A 26,487-nucleotide genomic window follows, 5' to 3' on the forward strand; every position below is an offset into this window, starting at 1 on the left:
ACGCTTAAGAATACATAATACCATAAAGGCTCTAATGCACATCTTCTCTCAGCATCAGCTAAAGCTACAATGACAGAGATGAGATTTAAAAAGAGAAGAGAGAAACGCTTGCGTGCACCCTAACAAATTTGAATAGATTTTCAAAGGCTTGATCAGCTAATCCCAACTCGCCAGTGCTCCACTGTACTACAAGGGATCTGATGACTTTTCAGTGTGACACGGTTTAATATATGAGTCCTATCTTCAATGATATGTGGCACAGGACTGAAGCAAAGCCTGTGAAGTAGAAATACCACAGAATCGTGATCGGAGCTTGACAGAGAAGTCCCGCGGAGCCTCCAGCATGTCGCCACTTCACACAAATGAGTGAGTCAGTCTCAGCTCAATTCTCACCAGGAGATTCATGGGAATGGTTTGCGAGGACTTGCCATTCATAGACAGGTAGCCAACTATCATCACAGCACAATGTGGCATTGTTTCGTAATGCTACAGTTTCGCCACTGCAGAGAAACCTGCATGACTAAGAAGATAATGTCGCATCAAAGACCTTTGTTGCTCTTTTTCTCCTACACACATTTTATGTGTAAAGGCATCATCATTATGGTGTGAAGCTTTACCTCAGCCATAATGCTGGAGTGAGCAGAGTGAATACCGCATCCAGATACACAATGTGCTTTTGTGTTTAGAAGCATTTTGAAACCAATATGGTGCTCGGTGTTTTGGCCAACCGTATTTTCTTCTTCTTTTTTTATGTTTGACAAAAACATTTCAGGAATGCTGTTAAGGGTCCAAAATGTCCTTTCATTATATTTACACACATTGTAAGACACTGTGAAATGCATGGTCCACATGAGCAGAGCAAAGCCACGAATAACAACAGCTAAATTATTAGGTACACCTGTTCGCAAATCAGCCAATCACATGGCAGAAACTCGATGCATTTAGGCAATGCTGTAGATGAGATAGGTAGATAGGTACTGGCATAACTATGCTACTTGTCAAGAAAATGTAAACACTGGTTCTTAAATTGAACCGGAAACAAATGCTGTAATCATCATGGTCAAGGACAGTCATAAATATTGATTTCATACATGTGTTCAAAGTGTGAATAATATTCCCTTTATGCCTTGGTCAAGAAGTCACACAAATATTGATTTGCAGTAAAACACTGCATCTGCCACATGAATGAACCAGCCTTTGTTCCAAGCCAGCACGCCGGCTGTAGAGGCACGGAAAACCACTACCCCACAGTATGTTTGCTTTTAGAGGCTGGAGGTAGATACAAAGACAACAACATATCTATTTCCTTCTCTCATCTAGTACGATCCCAGATACCATGCTATACCCATGCCTCCTAAGACTAAAACCACTGGCCCAGAACCAACTGATCATATCTGCAACACTAAAGACAACAAAAAGGAGTTCAGGCGGTGTGGGAAAGATAGCTATTCCCAGATCCACTTTCTCAGTCTATGTGTCTAAATGGGCACTTGTGCAGTATCTCTAGGATGAAGTGGTGGCTGAAAGTGTCAAGCAAGTGTCGAGTGCGACTGTGTCTTTGATGAGAGCGGATCATGGAAGTTAAAAATAAAGATTTAGTAAAGGTAAGCCATCGGGTTTAATCACTGCACAAATGTGAGTTATGACATGAGATCGACTGAGAGGAAGTTGCACTTTCAAAGGTGGGTACCAGTAAGTATACACCAAACACTCTGTGCTGCACACAACAGCACAAAGATTTACTGATCATTTGTCTCACTTGTCATTTGCAGTATTGTAAAGAATCTCCCCAGGCCCACTATTGTTGTCAAAGACACATACATAAAGCTGCTGACAAACTAACTACAAAGTGAATTATTTCTCTTTGTAGCAATTCATACCTAAGATTATTCATATTCATCTCAACAGCATCAAAATATAAGGCAGAAGCTGAATATTCCATGAGAGCCAGCTCTGAGAATCAATCAAATCAGAATCGAAATCAAAACTTGATTACCCCGGTGCCAGATGGGTAATGTTAAGCTTCTGTTCAGAGTAATAAAAAGCAGCGCAGCCCTGCTTCAGTCACGAATCTACTGGTAAAGAAATTCAAGTGAGGGAGATGACTCCAGGTGTGATCTATAGTATACAAAACTAACTGTGAAAGAACTGAAATATGTTATTTAAACAAACAAAAATAAAAAAGGTGTGATTTCGAAGAGCTGCTTTTTTTAAATATCCTGTTTTTGAAAGGTGCAATGAGTTTTCAGATAGGGATTTTTATCCTGCAGTTGAATGCGGTTCCTAGATTAAACCGTTTTGCAAGGATCAAAAGATTACACAAGTAACTTAATGCTAAATCAATGCTGGGGTGAGACAAATGCAAAGCACACCCAGAACACTCAAAAGTATCTGATTGCTGCAATTTGGGCTCAAATTAAATGCTCCTGGGAATTTTAACTGCATGTGCAATTTGCACTTAGTGTACATCTAATGATATCATCCAGATGCCCTTAGACTGTAAAAACATAAAAGATATTCTTCATAAAAAACATAAAGAGAGATTTTTAATGTTAAAATAATCCAATATTAGCTTCCATTACATTTATGGGTACAATAGAAAAAGGGAACAATCAGATATTTTAGGCATAATTTAGTGGCACAAGATAGCATTACATCATGTAAAAAACAAAGAAATCTGCCTTACGCATCTCACAGCTAAAAATACAGCATACAGCATAAAAACAAAAGTGATGTGTTGTAGATTAAAAGCAAGGAAAGAAAGAAGTGCTTGGTATTGTGAGGAGAGAGCTTAGATAAAGGATGAAGCTATCTTTGCCCTAACATGCTCTCTCATGACACCAATCTAATACCCATCCTCTAAGCCCGTCCCTCACTTCCAGTCCTCTAAAGACTCATAAACCTCTCCGTCTACTCTGAAGAGTCTCCCTTTAGTCTTCCTTCGACTCCTAACGCACATGCACAATAACCACATCACCTTGCTTTTTAATAAACAGAATTTACTGTCACTGCAACTGCATATTTTCACAGAGATAAAAGTATGCTGAAGGTAAGCTGGGTGGAAAAAAATTCTATAAATGAACGTAAATTTAAACTTCAGAGAAACACTGATGGCAGAAAGATGCTGTATAATTTTCACAGTTGCAGTCACATGCACTGCAGTATGCACATGTCTTCTATTCTAGCAACAATTTTTATCTCGGATCTAAATTAAGCATCATGTCTCTTTTTAGAGAAGCATGTTGTAGCTAATGAGCAGACCAGAGAAGTTAGGGACTTAACTTCAGTCAGCCTTAAGTCACAAAAATTAGGATGTTTTCCAAAAGTCTTAACACTTTAAGTTGTCCAGATGGACAAGTTTATAAAAGCTGCTTTTTAGCTTTTAGTTACAGATGTATGGCTAGGCTGGACCTTTCTCATTGTGGAGAATCTGAGCAATAGTTTAAAGCTCATCTACTTCAGTCCAATATTAATAGTTTACTGAAGTCTGTTGCTAAAGATTTGTTAGGCCAGTCATCCTGAACATGTGCTACTAACTGAACTAGCTCACTTAAGTGCTGTAGAAACACCAGGTAAATGTTTTTATCCGTTTCTGATTCGTGTCATGTATTTCTATTACAACTGTGATTGTCCTATTAACAAATCAGATTCTATGTATTGATTGCAACGGCTGTATTTTAGTTTACAGCGAGTCAAAAGACTTGAGTAACTTTTTTATATGTTAGATTTCTTTGTTTCTCTCGCACAAACAGGAAAATAACAACAAAAATACAACATTTATTTAAGCACCGATGGCCAAATTGCTGTTTCAAATATTTGTAATGCGTTAGAATTTTACAGTTTGTGCACAGGTGGTGAATATCTCACTTTACCTCACCCACAGCATAGCAGCTCAGCCTCGACCTCTTTGCATAAATAAAATGACCTCATCTCTCTTTAGCATAGCCTTTCTATGCTGCTGTATCCAACTGTTTAGCCACACATGGCAGCTTCCATACTCAAACCTCAGTGTTCATGTTCCAGGTTGCTCCCTTGTCATGGACCACACATGAGGGTTACAGTATTTAGACACCTTTTCTTTAGCGACATACACTTCCACACATAGACAAATGCCCATTCATGCATGAACAGCTTGCCAACCGTGCTGACCACTTATGCTATTAATTTGACAAAGTAAGAAAAGAAGTTAGATGGAAGAGCCCATTTAAAGCTACTTATGGTAAGCTCAGAGGCGAGATTAGTAATAGTGTATTAATCTACTGCTAAGCTGTCCATACTTTGAAGCAAATATGCCTGTGAGGCTTTAGTAACAATGACCAAAACTAAAATGGCAGTGCTGACTGTTCTCTAGCAAGAGGATTATGGAGTTTACAGCCTGCTGCTGGTAAACATTCTTTCAGCATCTAAACCACACAGTTCCTTAATGCCAAATTATGTAACAGCACAAGTATCTATACACGGCCACATTGCTGTCATTACTTCATTTTAGGACGTGCAAATTTGAAAAGAGAACAAATAAGAAGTTGTCAGGTTGGCTGGGAAAAACCTGAAGTTTGAAGCAGCTTCTGTCCCGTCTTGGATCAGGAGGTTTGCATGCCTAATTGGAGCCTGGCAGCCTGTGGTGACTGGCTCCATTACAAGGAGGCTACAACAGTCAGCTGTTGGTGCTTAACATGCAAGTCATGTCGGAGTAAGCACACACTATGGAGCAGACAGTGCTGTGTAGGGCTACACATCAATAGCACATATGCTTGAAAAGCCGTCGTCTGGGGACGTACAAGAACAGATGAAAATGTCGTCATGTGTGTCCAAGATTTACATTTCTCTGTTCTTCCTGTGGCTGGAAGAATGTCAAAATGTCAGCCATGAAGATTCCAAGCACACGCCAACCACATAATGTTACCCTCTCAAAGCTTTCCAACTGGAAACACATTTCTCTGAGATTTTGTATTCCTTAATTTAATACTAAATTGGTTAGACAGGTTAATCCTTAATTCCCATCTGGCTGTATGGAGGAGGAAATAGCTGAATTCTTGAGATATTACGAGGCAATTCTGATCACAAATTAGTGCTCCATCATTTTATATGAATATTTTGGGACACTTTTTTTATCCATTTGAAAGAGAAAGAAGACAGGGAAGTTTCAAACTCTATTTTAAAACTGTTATTGGATATGCCCTATTAAACTAAGGCATAAGGATTTCTGGTTGCTTTTCAAACTGCGATTTGCAAAAGACATTTTGCAGCATCCTTCTTGATACACTGGAGGAAGATTATATTTGCTATATTACAGTATAGCTATATTATTTATATAGCGAGTTTAATTATTTAAGTCACTATTTTGTCAGAGATTAATATGATTATAATTTAGTTTTTTAATATTTCTAAAACAACCAACCAAACAAATTTATCTTTTTTACTTACTTGTTTACACTCAGCCTAAATCTGATTGGATCAGCTGGTTGTTGTTACCAAAAGGAAAGGAAAGGTGAGAGAATAAAATTTCTATACACCTCACAAACCCACACTTAAGCTCCCTTTTGAACCCCTTTGCAAACTCTAGGAAACTTCTCTACAAAATTCGAGCAAGAGTTCTAGCAGGAATTGTCAAAACCTAGATTCTTTCCAGAAATCCATCTAAGTCATCATTCCCACAATTACTTCTCAGTTTCAGTTCCTCAAATACTCTAAAACTTTTTCACTAAACTTCTCTGACTTTCTCTGACTTGCCAGTCAATCCACAAAAACAACTCACACTACTTCTAGCAGTTTTTCACCCTGATAACCTTTACAAGATGTCTACACAAAGGGGGTTGCGGCCTGTTATTAGTTTCCATCAATGTCGTTTTGTTTTTGTCCTTTCCTTGCCCTGAAAAACACAACCTCTCTGATCTTTCCTGCAGTGTATACTGATTGAAAGAAAGCCTAAGTGAGCTGCACTTCTATTGCAAGACTCCAATCAGCTTGGCGTTTACCGTACGTAAATACTTTTACATTTTAGTAAAATGAAACTAATTCAATGTATATGTAGGTCTTCTAGCCAGATGTTGTACATGTTGTCTCTTGTATTCTGATAAAATATAGTCCCTCTTTTGGTGTTTTGATTTGTTGACGTTTGAGGCTATAGCTTAAACTTACTATTAGTAATTGTGCTGGTGAAACATAACCCAGAAGTAATTCTAAACACTTATTGGAACTTGAAAAGGAAACGAGTTTTGCAAGTAAACAATGAATATACATAACAGTTTTTAAAGCTATTTTCCTACCTCAGCTAACTTTGAACATTACGCTTCTAATTTGTTTTTCAGTAGCAGATAAATTAGCCTTACAGACGCACATTCCAAAGTGTCTCAACCACTTATCATTAACCTGCTGCACTTTGAGGCACTGCACGAAATACTAAGCAGCCGTTTCCATGTGCTGCGTGTGGGTGTCAGGCCTTAATCAAATTGACATAGACGTGTTACCTTCTAAGCTCCTTCTCCTCACATCTTTCAGTCATTCACCGCATCAGCTTTGTCAGGATTATGGTTGTTACCAGCATCCCCTCCAACCCTTCAGCACTTGAGGTGCCTTCCAAGTGCATTTTAAGTGGAGAAAAGTAATTGTGGAAGAGCACAAACGTGTGCTGCAGAATTCACACGTTTCAGATTGTTTTTGCACTAAAGTTTGGGGCAAACTATGGTGTGAGCAAAGGCTACTTCCAACTTCCAACTTTATATTTGCCCTCAAGTGCTGATGAAAAATGTGTAGTCTAATCTGTCCTCCTTAAAATACACAACACCGTGATATATTTCCAATAAAGGCTCTTCTTCCCTCGTAAATATTTGGATATTAAACAGAGGCCAGTATGTCCTTCTTTGATCTGACTAATTTAAGCCTTCTCATTTTGACAGCACCTAATTACAAATCGTGAGGAGAATGCTGTGCAAGAGGCTGAAAGGCTGGAGAGGGCAGCCGAAGGGAAAACGGCTACGGCTAGAAGTCTGGCTGTGAAGAGATTACATGTAAAGCCGACTGTGGTAATAAAAGGGGAAATGGCTAAAGATTACAAAACACAAGGCAAACATCGACAGTTCTGTATCAACGCTATAGGCCGCGGTATGCGTTACACCACGGAGTAGCTGGCCTTGACCGCAGTGGGAGTAAAAATGTGTAAAAAGTTTGTCTAAAGAGTTCTTGGGTGGTTCCTAAGGAAAGGAGATATGGTCATTTAAAACACTGAAAGGGGTCATTCACTGAGGAGCAAGACTGCTCAGCAGTTGCTTGGCATTGTGCCCCACTACTTTAATAAATATTGTGTGAACAAAGTTGGAATTTCAGCTTTATGCTGGCATACGAGTAGGAGAGTAAGATTTCAAAAATCGACAAAGGAAACTGATCATCTTCTGACAGCAGTGATTAAATATGTATTTATTGAGTGTAGACATTTTGCTATAGAGGTTTCTTTCATCTGGAGTCAATCTCTCAGGATGCCGAAGGGCAACATCAAAATTCATAGCACATCCGCCTCACCGGGTGAAGAGAAACTTATACAGGTTGACCAAAGATGACAATGCCCCCCAAAAGAGCCATGAATATTTACAGAAACCTATATGTGCATACAGACCAAACTTGGATCAGCATTAATAGAGCTCTGTAATGGTTAGGCACCCAAATATTAGACTTGTGCAATCAAGTATTGGTCCAATCGAAAGGCTGGATAGGAAACAACCATGCATCATCAGCAGTGGGTTGCTACTGGGAGAGCTAACGTAGCATGGAGGAAGCTAATGGCAAAGTGACAGCAGTTTGGAGTCACTTAGATACATGTGTGTGTCTGTGTGTGCGTGTGTGTGGCAGACTGAGAGGAGGAAAGGAGAAAGTAGCGTGACCGTAAATGACAGCAGTACACAGCAGTCTGTGACTCACAGTGAGCTGGATGACAGGTGGATAACACAAATACATTTTTAGTGTTATCTATTTAGTCCTGCTTACATTCATTTTGTAACTAATAAGTACAAATTCAGTCAATTTAAACTCCTTAGTTGTGATTATTTGCTACATATTATTTTTTAAATTAAATTAGGTATGTTTGAGTTGAACCAGAATGATTTCCGGTATTTTAGGAAAACAGCTTATACTAATATCAGATCAATAATTGGCATTAGAACATACTTTAAGCTATTTCTATATCGGATCAGAAATAGAAAAAGTTGGATGACTCACATGGTAATAATTCCATTACACTATTAGCAGCTTGTTTATAATTGTTATAACATGCACAATATACCATACTAGTGGTCATCCCGATTATTACGTGGAGACTGGCAGAATTCAAAGGTTAGCTCTCCAAAGCTTCAGATTATTGTCCTACATTTCACACACTCGACCAATTGCACTTCTCAGCTAAAGCAGATCATGAAAAGTATTTCCAAGTAATTTGAATCTGGCCTGACCTGAATATGCCACAGCTCCTACCAATTAACTTTCAGCAGGGTCTTTCTGTCACAAGGTCAAATCCCCTGGTGCAATATAATTAAAAGCAATACAAGTGAGGCCAAGCTTTAATTTGGAAGAAGAAAATGTAATATGTTTTAGGTGAAGGGAGGGCAGAAATTATAACAGATTTTCTCAACAAAACAATAATCACATTAGCAAAAAAAAATGGGTTCAAGTAACAAAAGAGCATTTTTGAAAAAGGAAAAAAGGAAAAGAAATGAAAATACTCTGTCTGCACTGACGCTGGTCTTTCTAGGCCATGCTGACGTCTTACTGTGCTTTCTTTTGGCATCTTGCAATGTCTTCTTTCAAAGTTAAAATTAAAAAAATCCAACCTTTATTAAAATGAAAAAAGCGAGCCATGGAGTGACGTGCACGCCTTTTCGTCCCTTCAGGTTTTATTTCTCTGCATGTGGTACTTCTACAGGCTTTTATGCCTTTAAAGTGGTGGATATGTTACTTTGATTTAAAGAAGAGTTCTGGCTCAGAATTCCTGAGCAGAGATGCTGCCAAGGTTTGAAAAAAATAAAGTGTTAATCACTGAGGAAGTACGAATGTCAGATAAAACCTCACCCGCACATCTCTGGTCTGTCTACAAAGCCTTCTTCTCCCAACTTAAAGCGTTGTCAGTCAAGCAAAGTTTACTTATATCGCTTGATAAGAGAACAACGTTTCTATAGAGCTCGCAGGATCACACCTATGCTCTCTATTGAGACCCTTGCAAAGTTGAAGAAACTTCTCTCCATGTTTCTAGCAAGAATTCTACCAGGTATTCTCAAACCGTATATCCTTTATATCATTCCTATAATAACTTCTGTTCTACTGAGTCTCCAAACACTCTGTAACTTTTTTAAACTAAACCTCTGGAAAAAACACAGATACATAAAATTCAATCAGCGCACAAAAACCCAAGAGCAAATGCAATTTTGGTGACCTGTTTTTCCAGACTCCTGGAAGCCATAAGTTCCCTCCAATAATTAAAAAAGCCCTTACCATTTCAATTTGGCATCACCTGTAATTACAACTAGTAGCTGTGACAACACCCCTTGGTTTGTACCTCTATGGCTGTGACCACTTTAAGAGCTAGAAATGACCCTATTTAGACTAGAGTGCTAAGCATTAAGGTATCACCTGGAAGCTCAGTTAGCATGGTGGATCCATAGACTTTATGGGTGCATGGCACAGATGTAGATACTTGATAATTAGGGATTCTACAGAAATTAACTTCCTTTTGGAGCCAGCATTGAGTAAAAGTTTAAGAAACAGCAGAAGAAGAGCCACTGGTCTACAGGAAAGTACGGCAAACATAAAATGGACTCACAAATTCCTTCTAAAGAACAGAATTTGAGTATTTGTTGTATTTTTATTTAGCATTATTGGCAGGTACCCAAGACGAAATGTGGAAAAGATTCAACTCCTCCAAAAACAATGTGATTGAATATAACCAGCGTGTTAAATGTACATGTAAACATACATTTAAGTTAGACAGATAATAAAAGTCTGTCTAATATCTACATAAGCGCCTGTATGTCCAAAGGCCAGTATGAGTGAAATTGCCAGTCTGCACCCTAATTAACTAATGAGGCCAAAAGGGTTAAACCACTACCCCTGTCTTCTTTCGTTGTTTGACCCTGAAGTGGCCCTGCATCTCACCAAGTTGATAATCACTGCAGAGCTGCAGAATACTCCCTGGCATACTAATGGCACCAAGTACAGCAGCAGTTTGTGTAAACAATCTTTACAATGTCAAAGTGCTTCTTTTACAGAGATTTTTTCACGCTCATGTCCACATTCAAAAGGAAACACAATCAGCGCATCCCACGGAGATATTTTTCCCTCTCTGTTCACATTCAGTTTATCTTTCACTGAATCGTGACCCCATTTTGTTTACAGTACAGCTCCAGTTTGAAGCCATAAAGTGAGTTTGAATGCATCTCACATCAAACCAGTGCAAAAGGGAACATTACCAGCAAAACAACTTGATTCTATAAGCTTCTTTTACTGCTTGTTTGTTCTAAGGTTGTGCTCCTCACAGTACTCCAGGTTTTATTTTGCTTTTACAAAGCCCAAGTAGCAAGTCTACACTGGCTGGGTTCATGATGCAGTTTATGTCAAATTATGCACACTGCAATTATTCACACTATTATTAACTGTCCTTCAGCCCGAGATAACGCAATAAAATGTGTCACCTAAAGGTCCCTATCATCACGTCCAATCATATCGTCCTTTTACTTTGCATGCCATATTTACAAACAAATTCGCAATTAATCAAATCTGCACAAACTGATTGGAATACCGTGAGCTCCAAGCCTCTTCGGGTCTCTGAGTGTCTAGGGCAGCATGAAAGTTAGCTGCTGTGCACAGGTTTTAATCTAGTATTGCTCACACTTTACTCAAACTTTTGGCTCTAGAGTAACAGTTGTTTTCTCTACTCTGTGTTTTGATGTAAATTCCTTTATCTACAGTAACTCGCTTCTTGGCTAAAGAAAGAAATTGCTTTCCAAAGCAGGAAAGCAACTGCCTATTTACAAAGTTCTGAGAGTTGCAGTAAGGTTTCTGTCTATCTGACGAATGGTAGTCCAACATTCACTCTTCTTTTTGCTCTGCACAGCCAATACAACAAGTGAAAAGGGCTGCAAAGTGTGTAGATGCTCAGGGGAATCTCAGAGACTGGAATGTTTTGTGTGCTCATCTTTTAAATGACATGTAGTGATGATTTTTTTAACACTAAAGTGACATTGGTATGGACAGCAATAAATTGCATATGATAACTTTAGTGTTCTAAAATGAAACCTATTTAATTTTAAATGCTATTCTGGCTCTAAGCTCTAACAGGAGTTGTGTTATCCTTCATGGACCAGTAGCCTCCTCATCTGAATTGTTGACAGTGGTTTAATGATCCGAGAGGCTTTTTTGGCAGCGACTGGTTTAGATTAACTTGCAGAAATTGAGTCAGCCAGAACTTCGCCTCGAGGCACCTCAAAGCCCCTTGGCTCCAGGATTGAGTGGTTATCGCCATCTATACTTATACTAAAATATTCTCCAGATATATGTCACACTTCAATGTCTGCACAACAAATGTGTAAATCGGGGCCAGTTTTGAGCAGAAATCCGAAAACTCGTTCAAATGGGTCTACTACAACAACAGTTTGGAGAGTCCAACATTTCAGTTTCTGAGAAACAAAATCAGCATGTTCCAGAAGCTCATACATTCATAGTAAACACAGTTATCACAATGAGAAAGTAAATTCTGTCAGTCTGCCAGAGGAGGACAGTATATGCCACAAATGAAAGGTGCAAAGAATGGCAGAGAATGAACAAGGCCGATCTTTTCAGAGAGCTGGGAGCTGAGCTGAGCTGACCCCTGTTTAAGACTTTATTCTTATCAGTCTAACCCACTCATGCAGTGGATGGCCTTCCTTTATAAAGGACTGGCATTTTTGCTCACTTACTTCCTTTATGACTCTTTGCTGGCTGATTGTAGGCTATGCAGGGCAAGAGATATTTTGGCTGGGTGATCTTTAGGTCAACACAAATGGTAGTGTGTGATTTAATTGGTTCAAAAACAGCTACAAAAGGTCTCAGGCACCTTACAAAAATCCAAAATTAAAAAGAGGGCATAAACGATGGAAAATCTAAAGAAGGAGCACTGGGTAAGGCTTGGAATGCGGGTGTATAAATTGTATAAATCAGAACCGACTGTGAACACCATCTTCTTACAAGGTGAACTGGTATGCTTCAGAGATTATCATGACGAACACATCGATAGCTTCCTAGAACCTCCTACAAGCAGCTTCTGTGCTGACCAAAATTGATGTGAGCCACATATGTATATCACTCACTTTATTGGTTAAGAAAATAAGCAGGAGAAATGGTAAAATGGTAAATGGCCTGTATTTATATAGCGCTTTACTAGTCCCTAAGGACCCCAAAGCGCTTTACATATCCAGACATCCACCCATTCACACACACATTCACACACTGGTGATGGCAAGCTACATAGTAGCCACAGCCACCCTGGGGCGCACTGACAGAGGCGAGGCTGCCGAACACTGGCGCCACCGGGCCCTCTGACCACCACCAGTAGGCAATGGGTGAAGTGTCTTGCCCAAGGACACAACGACCAAGACTGTCCAAGCTGGGGCTCGAACCGGCAACCTTCCGATTACAAGGCGAAGTCCCAACTCTTGAGCCACGATCGCCCAAGAAAGAACAAGAAAGACAGTAGAAATAGAGCCTGCTTTACACAATGGGGATGATATCATTGAACCAAAAACAAAAAAAAAGAGCTGTTCATAAATTCTGTTTCCTACTCAGAATAGAATTCAGAAATATTGTGATATTTTTGCTGTTATTCACCTTCTTGATCTTCACAACAAAGCAGTGGGACGTTTTCTTTGAAATATGAAACAAGGTGGTTCATACAGTACGTGATCTTCATTTAGAGAAACGCTAGCATTAACAATGCCCCCGCCAGTGTGAGAAATTCTTTCAGACATGTTCTCATTTGTTACGGGTGATTTTACAGAGGTACTGCAATTATCTCGACAGTGATATATGGGTGTTTAAATCTGCTAAACGTAGCACTTTCATAGCAAACTGTGGATGACTTGCATGTATACATGCAAAACAGCGCGTGGCATGTGACCAAGACACAGAGACCTCAGCCTTATATAGTCCACTGAATGTAACTGAGCCTGTAGAGGGGATTGGATATGGCAGGATCCATGAACAGAGGCTAACCTTAAATCCAATTGAATCTTTTGCAATTGTTTTACAGCCCCTGGCCAGTTCTGTGCTTATTCCTCACACCATGCCTCAAAGGACCAGATACAATTCCTGCTCTCTGTAAGCACTCTCAATATCATCCCGACACAGACATAAAAGCAAACCAAAGAACCCCTCGTTCATGTATCCATTGATGACATAAGGAGTCAGAGTAGATATTAAGAAACAGAGGCTATAACCTCTGGGATGTGGTTCTGGATTTATAATGGATGGGGATTCCACACTGGCTGCTTGAGATAGAATAAAATTCTTTTACATAATTGAGAGTGGCCTGTTAATTCTTTCCTCTTGGGCCTTTCCATTTGACCATGCACAACTTGCCATGGTGAAAGCTTCTAACAAAAGGATATTTATCTCAAACATTCATACACATCGCAAGAGTACATGACTGCAGGCATTTCTTGCCACCTTTGCAAAGTATCACTTGGGAGATGGACGATACTGGTCACAAAAAATAGAACTTGTTCTCGCAACTGAGACACTGTCTATCACTCATGCACAGCTGCAACTTCAATATCCTTTAGCTGCAATGGAGGGACCTTAATCCAGCTCTCAGTTTGGGCTGTGTTCCCGAAGCACATTTGTCATCTCAGATTAAACACTCTAGCAAACATCAAATGGCTCCTCCATGTAAGATGATACAGATTGAGTGCTTTTTTGTATACACTTGTAACAACCCTAAAATAAATAAGAATACCATTAAAAATAATTTAAAAACAAATACCCTTTTGTTCAGTTTTTTACAGTTTTATTTTATTGGAGATGCTGTATTTTTCAGACCATAAGGCGCATCGGATTATAAGGCGCATTAAGTGAAACAAAACAGTCAAACTTTACTCAACTCATTCTTCTTGCTTCCTCCACTTCCGTACCATTGATTCATTAATGTTGAATTCTCTCACAGCTGCTCTATTCCCATGTTGTTGCAGTATATTGTGGATGGATTATCTCAGTTGTTCTCCTGACTGAAGTTTGGTCCGTTTACAGCATCCTGCCATGCAATTGCATTTGTCCCTAACCATCGAGAACCCTCACGTTAACTTTTATCGACTGGGAAAAAGTTAGCGTTTATCCTCCAGCTTCACTGTGTTTATGTTATGCTAACATAGCTGTGTCGTTAGCGATCACGTAGGACATCATTATATACCAGCTAGTCCAACTTCAGTAACCCTACAAACGTTACTGCTGTTTAGTTTTCCGTCTGCATTTATGTTGGAAGTGATAGCAGAGCTGTACGTTTTAAATTTTTCAGAAATCTCTCAGTCAGAATATGCTATATCATGTTTAGCTGGAAACTAGTGAGCTAACTTCCTTCTAACTCTGTTAAATTTAATAAATTCTGTTTTCATGGATGCCTGGATGTTAAACTTAATTGTTACAGCTGGTAAAGCAGCAACGCTGATCATTTTATTACAGATGAAAGAATTTAGACAGTTTTTAACTCTCAGTGATGCCGCAGTGTTCGCTTGACTTTGGGACCTGAAGCGCAGTTTGGACCCAGATTACTCTGCGAGGCTCCTGACTACAGTAGCCGTAATGTGCCGACAATCCATCAAGCAGTGCGGCTTCGTAGCTTACCAAAGTCGTACTAAAACATTTTTTGACAGATTTTTCAGCGCCGTGTACCACATAAAATCAGTTCAAGGTCAGTAAACACAACCAGAATTCATACATAAGGCGCACCGGATTATAAGGCACATTGTCGATTTTTGAGAAAATTAAAGGATTTTAAGTGCGCCTTATAGCCAAAAAATACGGTAATTAATAAGACAGCCACATGTATAAAAATTTGACCCATAAATCAGACACTGACAAAAAGACAGTGAAAACAAACTCCCTCCTGTCATCCCCAACCAGGCTCATGGCTGCCCCTCCCTGTGCTTGGTTCGGCCGCAGGTTACTTCCTGTTAAAAGGAAGGTTTTCCTTCCTTTGTCACTCTTGGTAGTGACAAAGGAAGGAAAACCTTCTGTATAGGGGAGCATGTAGTTGCTCCCCTTATACAGAAAACCAGATTGTTCGTGTTTTCTGCATTATTTATATTTAAATATAAATAATATTTAAATATATAAAAAAAATATATATTTTATTATTTTATAATATATATATTGTATATTTTAACTTACAATATGAAGCTCCTTAATATGACCTTTGTTTTGATTTGGTGCTATAAATAAAAATTATAAAATAATAAGGTGTATTCAATAAATAAAACTGGAGAAAAGGTACAATTCCCTTTGTTGTGTTTATGGAAGATATACTCTCATTTCCTAATGTGAAGAATTTTATTGGCTGTGTTGTCAAATTATTTTAAAAAAATGAAGAATCATTTGTTTAAATTGGGCACATGGTTAATTTAAGTTTTTCCTTTGCCACTGCTTCTCATTTAATAAAATATCAAGAACTATCCAAGACTTCATAACTATATATTTGATAATATATATATATATATATATATATATACACACTAGCACAATAATGTGTCCCCTTGTGTTTTCTCTATTCCATTTCTGTTTAACTTTAGCACAGCCCTCAGTTCTTGGAAACAGCATTTAATCAAGTGGCAATACTCTCAGAGGTTATCTTCCAGAATACTGTACATTCATTATTTCCAGACTGCTAAAAATGTTCAATTAATAATTGCTGCCTGCGCTAATTTAGCATTTTGATCTTTCAAAGGCTTTATGAAGCAAAGTTTAGAGAACAGGGCTTTTTATTGATGAGTGAATTCATGTTCACCTCAAACGGCACAGAAAATCAAGCAAGCAGTGGTAATAAGCACACTAGTCATTGTGTGACACCGTGTGAAACTCCTTCTACCATCCCACCTCAACAACGAGGTCAAAGCTTTGTCTTCTACACAGCTGCACTCACGGACCCGGTCATGCTCATATTGACTTTGCATTGAAGGGAGGTCTCCCTAATCACTTCGCCACCCCGATGCCTACGTGAACTTTGGAACTTAAATGAAGACCACACCTATCTGAACTAACCTGGAAGTATACACAGAAATCTAGGAAATATTAGAAATACTCCAGCAGTCTGCAGGAATTCTACTCATGAAAGATTAGCAGTTAAGCTTTGATAACTGTTCATTGTAACTAATAATCAGTCAGTTAAATATTCAAACATTTCACGTTATTAAATCAAATAGATGAAATTTCTTTCTATCTTTTACAAATGTGCACCACTATGCACACCTATGCACCACTCAGACTACCATCACAACAAAATTAATCCTGAAATATTCAGCTTTTGAGATTTCTTTTTGAGAAGGGGGATGTTTTCCTACAACCTTGCTTCATGAATCTGGATGTTTTAAGGTCATCTACATTATTGAAGTAATTAATGAGCAAACTTTCCCTCTATTGCTATCTAATTTCTTCATTAAAAAGTGCTACTCTTTGGTATTTGATCATTGTCATATCCTAATGGGAGATTAAAAAAATATGGCACTACATTAAAATGTAAATAATCGAGGGAAACGGTGTAAAAATGCAAATGGCCTTTTGCTAAGTTAAAACAAAAATACTCACTGTGATATATGCTTAGATGAACCTAAACATGCACTCGTGTTTTACTTTCAGCATTGGGGGAAAAAAATATAAAAACTCTCTTAATTCACAAGTTGCTTTTGCGTGTTCTTTAAGCATTGCAACTGGATGCTGTTATTGTCACTTTTTTAGACGTATAACACAAGATATTGGGGGCTTAGAAATGAGAAATATTACATCTCTGTGGGGAAAAGTGTGACTTCACATAGTGGATTTGTTGCAGGTTTGAGGGCGTAGTTATTTGAAGTTGTTTTGTTTTTGTAAAGAATTGATTTACAGCCACAATGAAAATCTGCAATCAGCACAGACAATCTGTCTTATTTCAGCTTTTTGTAATCAAACAGGCAGACAGACATTTCATTTCAGCAAGTTTAGGTGGGCAGACTAACACACCGCAGATTAAACCATTTTTTTTTTAAAGAAAGAAAGAAATTTAAGCTCAAAGGTACACAGTCTCCGCTGAGGTATTATCATGTTATCCTTTATATACGACTACATATAGCAACAAATTCTTAAAACAATCCATTCAGCTTTGGCTCATTCAGCACAGAAAAATAAACTGTTTTTTTATTGCTTCTGTAACACAATCACCACAGAACTCACTAAAAGCCAAATGAAGAAACATATTCTTAAAACTGTCCTCAAGTGAAATTTTGTCACTGCTTTCACGCTAATTCAAACATCTAATTATCCATCTGTCCAATTTGTAAATCCTCAGAAGGAAATTGATGATTCCTGCTAACATGTGGAAGAAAAGGCTAATGTAATTCAGAATGTCAAGAAATGTTAGAAAACAACTTTAAAAACATGTGGTGAACCTCACAGTTGCACATTTAATTGTTAATTTAGAGTCTGGTAAGCACAGACTTAGTACATTCAGTATATAAAAAGAAGTAAATTAGGCATTTTGTATTAAAACAAAAGCATGCCTTCACTACATGATCATAATGGCTCAGTATAGCGTCCACATTGACCATTCACAAGACATGTAAACACTGCTTTGCGGATCCCTCATTTGGGTTTGAATTAGACTGTTGAATACAGTAGCACAATGAACTTAAGCTTGTTATGACATTGACAGCTGAAGTGAATGGAACTGTATCAAGAGCATTAGCACCATGTCAACTTCATTAGGCATGCAGCTGTACTTAACTTTTGTGTAATCAGTGTGGTCACATCATTTTTACCCCATCATCATTCCGAGAGATTCTCCCAGAAAGAATCTGCCTTAAAATAAACTCTGCTCCCTCTGACAACATAGGAGGGGAAGTTAAATATGTATCAACCATGAAATGTATGCTAACTAATTTATGACAGTGCTTAAAGTGCATTAGGTGCATATTTCTGACTTCTCATCCCACCCTCTCTGTCACCCAATAAATTTGTCTGGTTTACATGATTATGAACATTAGAAATGCATAACTCCTACAAGTTTTTTAGAGACTCTGGTGTTTGAACTTCTGTGGATGGCCGCCGGCCATTAGACGCGACTTATAAATGGAATGGAAGGGAGGACACACAGAATGGATGGTTCGTCTGCGTGTCTTGTGAGGAAATTGTGTGATCTGCAAGTTATCTGGCATGTCTGAGATATGGAGGGAGAATGAGTCAGTCTGCATCCCTATATTCAATCTAAAGAGATCGTGGTCCTGACAGATTCCATTTTAATTGGATTTTTCTGTCCAATTCTTTCTGGAATAAATCTTCCTCAAAAGGACACCTGATGTGACACTTGTCACTGTCAACAAAGGCCAGAGAACCATCGATTAAAGAGCTTATTGCTCTCGCTCTGCTAGAATTGCTGAGTTTCCTGAGGCTCGTTTGGACTCTGAAACATAAGGGAACATGTGAAGAGTTCTTCTTTATTACTGTTCTTATTTTGCTCATCGTTGTTTATATTCTGTTGGGTTTAAGATTTATAGTGCTTCAAAACACACTAATAAAGTCTACTACTTATTCTATTTAAATAGAGTATTATTTTCATTATTATTTTCAGTTTTCGTCCAAAGTGTCATAACAGTTGGATCCGGGTAAATCACTATGTGCAAAATGCCCCAAATAGCCTTTCAAAGAACCTCAGTGTTGGACAAACTGAAGCTTTAGTACACAAACAACTGTTCAAGATTTGCAGTCTGCTTCAAAGGGCAACACAGATTGTCAAAATAAAAATCCAAATCAAATTATATTGTATCTAAGAATATTTGTCAGAGAGTGACACGTATAATAATAAGAACAATGGATTGATCAGTGGTATTAATGAAAACTGACAGCCTACTCTGTATATACTGCAGTGTATTGGGTGGGCTGTGTTTCAAATACCTTTAATTAATATTTGGAGGGCTATGACACTATGAATAGCTGGGTTAGGACAATCCCCATGTTAGTACAAATTATTGTGTTCATTGTGATGCTCTGCACGCTGTTTAAACAAGAGCTTTGGAAGCAACCCAAAACGGAGAGTGATTTTCTCCAAAGCATACCTCATGGGTGCAAATGCCATGACCAGTGACTGACCCATTCAATTCCAGGCAAGCTGAACCTTTACTGCAAGTAATACCCCTGTTTTTTTTTTTTTGCCCCATACTTCCTGTTTCTCATTGTCCAATAACAGCAAAATGACCTAAACAAAAATAGTAAATGGACTCGCTGTTATGTAGTGCTTTTCTACTCTACTTGAGCACTCAAAACATGTCTCATTCACCCGAGAATGTTTTTCCTTTTTTCTAAGTGCTTTCTATCTACATTCACAGTCCGTTGAACACATCGAGAGCAACTCACATCGAGAGAGTTCAGTAGCTCGCCCGAGGATACTTTGGCATGCAGACTGGAGCAGGCAGGGATCAAAAAACCAAACTTCCGATTAGTAGACGACCTGCTCTCCTGAGCCACAACTACCCCTAAAAAAAGGTTTATGATTGGAAAGTCAAGACATCTCTCTGGAGTCTTGTTGTAGATTTAATAAACAAAATTACTTCTAGGGACAGTGCATTTAATTATGTATTTAAAAGGGCATGATATATAATAGGTATATAATACTGTAGGAAGATTATTAGACTGATTGTCATTCATTTAATTAAAATGAAATCAATCGACATAAAAATTTACAGGACATTTCTTTACTTTTAGTGGTTTTCTTTTTGTCAACCCCACAAGCCTGGGGTGCATATTGTTGAGAATCAATGTCTGTGTGACCGTATGCCAAATTGTATCTTATTATTGCACTATTGTGGATTTTTTAAATCTTACATTGTTATTGGGCTGACAGGTTTATAAAACAAGAATATTTTTGCATTTATTATTTTTTGAAACTAAACTCAAGCAACTCAAGCACAAGCACACCCACCCTGGAAACCACAATTACAACCCCCCCGAAAAACAAAAATGTTGAATAAAATTAAAACTAAACTTACAAATCTATACATACAATCCCTATAAAATTATATGCCAATCATCTGCTTGTGGATTTTGTTTGATTTCATCTTATTTCTTTTAGTATTTTGGCTATTACATGTGGGTACTAACAATGTTTCAATTGTATTAATTTTCATATATTGATAAATGCTTTATACTGTGGTATTGTAGTATTATGTCGTGAAGTAAGGAAAAAATAGAAAGTTGTATAAGCTTTAAATGTTTTAGCTTGACTGAAGCCCAAATAAAAATAGAGGCCTAAACAGGATAAAATAGCGAGCACAATCCACAAATAGCGCGCATTGGTATGGTTAGTTTTATGAGTCAAATCAGTTTCTCCCTATATTTTGTGAGTTGACAAAAGAACACCCTGAAATACATATGCAACAGGGTTCCAAAGAGAGCTGAGCTTCCACCTCATTTTAAATACAAATCATTTTAAATACTTCCACCTCATTTTAAAATTTAAGTACTTTTCTTACGCCAAAACCCAGTTTGGAGCACGGTGGTGGAGTGGTTAGCACTGTTGCCTCACAGCAAGAAGGTCCTGGGTTTGAATCCATCTGGATGGAGTTTTTCTTTGTGGAGTTTGCATCTTCTCCCCGTGTCTCCTCGTGTTTTTCCGGCTACTCTGGCTTCCTCCCACATTACAAACAGTGCTTTTAGGGCAGGGGTCTGCCCTAAAAGTGCAACCTTTTACACCCAAAGAGCCACTTGGACCCGGTTTCCACGTAAAAGAAAACACTGGGAGCCGCAAATACTTTTTGACATCTAAAATGAAGATAACACTGTATATATTGTTTTTTATCTTTATGCTTTGTGTGAACAACTAAGGTGTGCTGCTTATGAAATCCATGAAGTGCTACAGAGAAAATTAAATTATATTTATGTAATCAACACATTTTGAACTCTTAAAGAAATATAACAAAAGGAAAGACACCAACCTGAACTAAAATGATCCATGTAGCAAACAAAAACTGTTGTCAGCCGCCTCCCTTATATCTCCTTTGGGCTTTTGGAGCCTTGACCTGACTCTTAAAAAATAATTGGAAAAAAGCACTATGCTGCTGAAAAATGAAAAATAGATATTTGCAAAATTCTGCCTAAATATGTATTTTACCTGGTTAATGCGTGCGGCGGGGCGTGGTTTGCAGCGCCGCTGCAGGGGAGGCGGACGCACCTGAGCGACACCCGCAATCACGCCTCGCTGCCTTTACGTCTGCGCTATCTATGCTGTTGTGTTGTTGGTGGTGTATGTCGGGCTGTGAGCTGAAAAGCTACAGCCGGCTGTATGCGTACAGCAACCGTGTGTGAAAAGTGCTCAATAAAGAGATGCTCAAAAGCATGTTCATGGAAACATCGTCGGGTCTGCCGTGATTTGTTTACAATGGGACTTCTGCTCCTGAACCTCTGCGCACAGAGTCCGCAAATCGGGGCTATACGAAGTCAGTTTACGCAGGACTGTAAGCTGTCATCTGTCAGGCGTGAGCGGTGTTTGTTTTTAACATAGTTCACGGTGGAGAACAGCTGCTGACATAATGTGGATCCGAAGATCCACAATTGGCCTACCTGGGGTTGAAAGTCTCGATAAATGCACGGCGTTTCGGCGGGTACACCGGCTTCCGCGAGTGTGACTCTTATTTTGAGCGATGAAAAAATAATAGAATATAATTTTATTTTTATATTTCAATATCACAATAATCTTCCAATTTAGAACTACGAGTTAAAAAGAACTAACATAAATAAAATACACTTCAGCTAAATACCTCTAATTTATTTTCCCAAACCACGCGGAGCCGCAGTATAAGGACTAAAGAGCCGCATGCGGCTCCGGAGCCGCAGGTTGCCGACCCCTGTTTTAGGGTAATTGGTGATTCGAGTGTGAGTGTGAATGGTTTTCTGTCTCTGTGTGTTGGCCTTGCAACAGGCTGGCAACATTTCCAGGTGTACCCTGCATCTCGCCCTGTGCTAGCTGGGATAGGCTCCAGCCCCTCTGTGACCCTGAATTAGATAAGAGAATGGATGGATGGACTGGCATAATGATTTACTAAATATGGCTCTCTATGTGTTGTTATTATAGGATATGGAGTCTCAAGATGTCTCCTGGGTCAAGGGGCATTTCATAAAAACAAACAAACAGGACGGTATCCTCTCTCTGAAATGAGGAGCCATGCATAGAACAAAGTACTTGAAATCGCTAAATTGATTTTTTTTAAAGGTTAGATTTTTTCTACTGGGTTAATTACACTGTTTAGTATTAATGGTACCATTCCACAACTATGTCAGTAAATGCTTCACACCTGTTGCAGGAAATAATAATTGGCGACAAAGACAAATAATTACAGTGATTAACAAAATGTGAATTTTCAATTAGTATGCACACTGCATGCACACACTGACAGACTGATGTCACTGGCAAATAAACGCTGAAGTAAGGTAGGAAACAGTTTTGACTATTTCAGCAAACATTTTAATGAGAGAATACAAACAAACCCATAGAGCACAAGATCAGGAAGCGTTAGTCCTTTAAGGGAGACTCATAGGAAGGACATGAAATGACCACAACAACAAGGGAATTTGGTCTTTGTTACATCAAATATGTTGGAAAAACTCATATTACAGTTCACTGGGGACTCATAGTATATAAGAAAATCATACCTATGGACTGTATGCTATTGTAAACACAATGATAAAAACACAAGTAAAACACGTTTATCATTGAGAACAGCCAACTTCAGCATTACTATTCATTTATTCTTTACATTGCCGGGTAATAAGCGAACCGTGACTATGTTTTATATTGCAAACATTTCTCATTTAAATGTAGCATAATGCAGGTGTTTTGGAGCAAGGGACAGGGAGAAATTTCAGCTAATTTTATGGAAGGTGCAGAGATAAAATCATTTTGAGTCTGATAACAGTGGGTGGTGACAGGGATAGCGAACGTTATTGCTGTAAAATGGGGTGAAGCAGAGAAGCATGACATTCCTCTATATTGATGTTGAAGAATCTTATTGTTTAAAGGGAACAATTCCTGAGTGAGAAGCAACCTCAACTCTTACAGTATTCAATAAAAAATAAAAAAAAAAGCACAGGGCGATGACTACAAGCTCCGGAGACAAAATAAACATCCAGTTAGGGAGGGGGGTTAGAAGAAAGGGAACGAAATCAGATACTTGCACCAACTCCCTGTCCCACCCTATCTCATTTTCTCTGCAAGCATTCCATGGTGAAATTTGTCTGAAATCCGCAATCTGCCACTGGATGGTGTCATCCTAATGACACACTTGGCATACTGATGATTCCCATCTGCATCCCCCTACATCCAGCAGAGTGGATGTGCTGCTAACACATACATTATTTAACCATCTGAATGGGGCGAAGGAGATTGGTAAAAATAACATGTCTCTGTGGTCCAGCTGGATGCTGAGACACTCTATTATAGCATTTTCACTCCTTAGATTGTTTAATAATGTATGTACATAAGGCGGCAGGGAGGAAAGACTGAGCCAGTGCCAAGACAGAAGAACAGAGCGAAGTGTAGGATAGGAACAGACAGGAAGAAAGAGCAAGAGACTAGGTGCAGCCCACTGCTGATGGCATGAAAAAAATACCTTGCCCTTGAAAATGAGGACAAGCACCTAAAACTAGGCTGACACTAGTTCCCCTGTGAAAAAGCAGACAAGGTGGTTCTGACTTACATATAGGGATAGATCATCATCTGGACTTTTCTAGCCATATTGTGCAAAGTGTAGAAGAAACAGTATACTGTATTCTTTTATTTCCTTTAGCCCCCCCCCCCCCCCCCCCCCCCCCCCCCAAAAAAAAAAACGTGTTTTCAATATCTCTGAAGATCTTCAGTAATCCAAGTTTTATTAATGCATAGTGGTATTTCTTTAGGACTAAAAGCGTGCTTAATGTTCTCTACTGAATCTTTCTGGGAACTGAAGGGGAACTCTATTACTGATCGGGCTCTCCTGTGCTGCTTGAATCCAGCATCCTAGGAATGACTGTTATATTTCATGAAATAGACTCCAAGGGTGTGGAGTTGGGGTGGTGAATTGGACAGATATATCTGCCAATTCTCCTTGAGAATTGAAAAAAAAAAACCCCTTCTATATTGCTTGTATAGTGCGAATGCTGAGAAGTGCCACCCATTTGGTCCCTTTTTCTTTTTGTTGTGTTGACGTATAATGGTACATTGACACTGATAGAAATTTGTCAGCATGTGAGACTGATGAGACAAGGTATTATACGGTTGATGCAAAGTGCAGTTAAAAACACCAACACTGATGCCTCCACTGACACCACCACCACACATTATAGACTGCGTGCTGCTGTATCATCTAAATAATGTTTCTCTAAAATATTGCATAAAACAACGTATTTTAACAATAAAGACAATAAATGATGCTCATACAAAAATCACTGAGTATAGTGTTGGTATGAGGTCACCCCTTTTCTCACTTTATGAATGCTGTGTCTTTTTGGGTTAAAATGTGAAAACCGATGAATGCTAGTACACATTTTTTATTGAAATTTTTACTAAGTTCACATGTTTTTCACTTCAAAAAAATAAGACAACAATAGAAAACTGCTAATTGAAAAAAAGAGAAGAACATTCATTATTAACATTAGTAGGACTTTGTTTGCATTGTGACTGAATGACTGACCTCTAGAGTGAAACCAGAGGAGACATTTATGGATACGTGGGATTGCTGATTTGTACTCAAAGTTAACACACTGTAAAAGGTTAATGATAATCCCACAGGGTGGCCTGGTTTTAACGGCTAAGCCTACACGAGAGTGCTATAGCTGACAGCAATAGTTCTGTTTAATAGACCGACAGGTGTTGCATTGGAAAAACAGAGTGTCATGTGGACGTATTTAGGTAAGAATGCCGATTATGTCATGGTGTTTTCAGTTTACTGACTCTAGTTGTATTTTATTTTTAATATCTTCTGGTAATTCTTAGTTTGCCTTGTTATTCGCTTAATATTTCCCTTCATATTTTCCTTAGTTCCTGGTTATAGTTTTGTTTATATCTTTATGTTGTTTTTATGCCTTTTAGTTCTGTTCTCAGTTCTTGGTTGTTTGGAGTTTGTTCCAACCTCTTGTGTCAGTACTAAGTTCATTCGTGTCTCTGCTTCCCCGTTTAGTTATAACATTTCATTTCCAGTTTTATTTATATTTAGTTATTTGTCCTTTATGCCTTGTGTTCAGTTTTACTTCCCCTCATCTTGTTTTCCCCAGTTGTCTATCCCTGTGTCCTGTGTATTTCCCACAGCTGTTTCCAATTCCCATTATCCCTCAGTGTATAGATAAGCCCCCTCAGTCCTTTTGTCCTTTGTCAGTGCATTTGTTATCCCTTCCTATGCTGTTTCCTGGTTGATTGGTTTTCCTGTTTTTGTGGTTTTCCCTGGACTCCTGGATTTAGTTACCTCTCTGAACTTTGTTTTCCGTGGACTGCTCTTCTCATACCCATTAAAGGTACACTTTAAGTTTTCATTCTGCCTGCCTGTGTTCTGTTCTGCATCCACACTCAGCTATGACAGATTAGGCTAACTAAATGTCTTGGACCTCAGCCCGTCACTCCTGCCCAACTATATATATATATATATATATATATATATATATATATATATATATATATATATATATATATATATATATATATATATATATATATATATATATACACAATAATATTGTTGGGCAGGAGCAATAATCCAGAAATACGTGACCTTCATCTGTTATACAACCTCACAGAGTTGGTACAGCAGACACGTAGGGAGACCAAGTTTGGAGTGTCTGGATCAAAATATTTATGCATTATAATCATCTTAAAATACACCCAGTGAATCCTTGAAGCAATATTTTAAGCAGGAGTGCCTTCCTTTAGCTCCAAAGCCAACTGTTCTGCTGCCTGCCTCATCACCTCAATCTGTTGTTTGCTGCCTAGAGTGCCAACCCTGGCTTTCTCCCCTGACCAGTGCTATCAACACAGCAGCAAGCAATACACTATCTGGCTGCTAATCCTCATGGGGAAACTGTGATAAATGTAACAGTCGGCATGCTTTCAGCAGACTTTCCTGGCTAAACTTCTTGGAATGACGTTAACAATTCTTAATCATTATAATTTCTACAACTCTATCACAAAGAAACCCCCTAAAACAAATACAAATGCAATGCTTAAGTGTAGAGCATGGAAATGTGACCAAAAGACTATTTCTACACATTCATTCAAGTAATATA

The 26,487-nt window shown here is 38.5% G+C and overlaps 1 protein-coding gene across 16 annotated transcripts in view; it reads right to left on the minus strand.

The window, feature by feature from the left end:
* Positions 1-26,487, minus strand: part of ncam1a (neural cell adhesion molecule 1a) — a 254,030-nt gene that overhangs the window by 75,331 nt on the left and 152,212 nt on the right. The gene's annotated exons all lie outside the window — the stretch shown is intronic.

Source organism: Oreochromis niloticus, linkage group LG10, assembly GCF_001858045.2.
Source record: "Oreochromis niloticus isolate F11D_XX linkage group LG10, O_niloticus_UMD_NMBU, whole genome shotgun sequence".
Lineage (NCBI taxonomy): Eukaryota > Metazoa > Chordata > Actinopteri > Cichliformes > Cichlidae > Oreochromis > Oreochromis niloticus.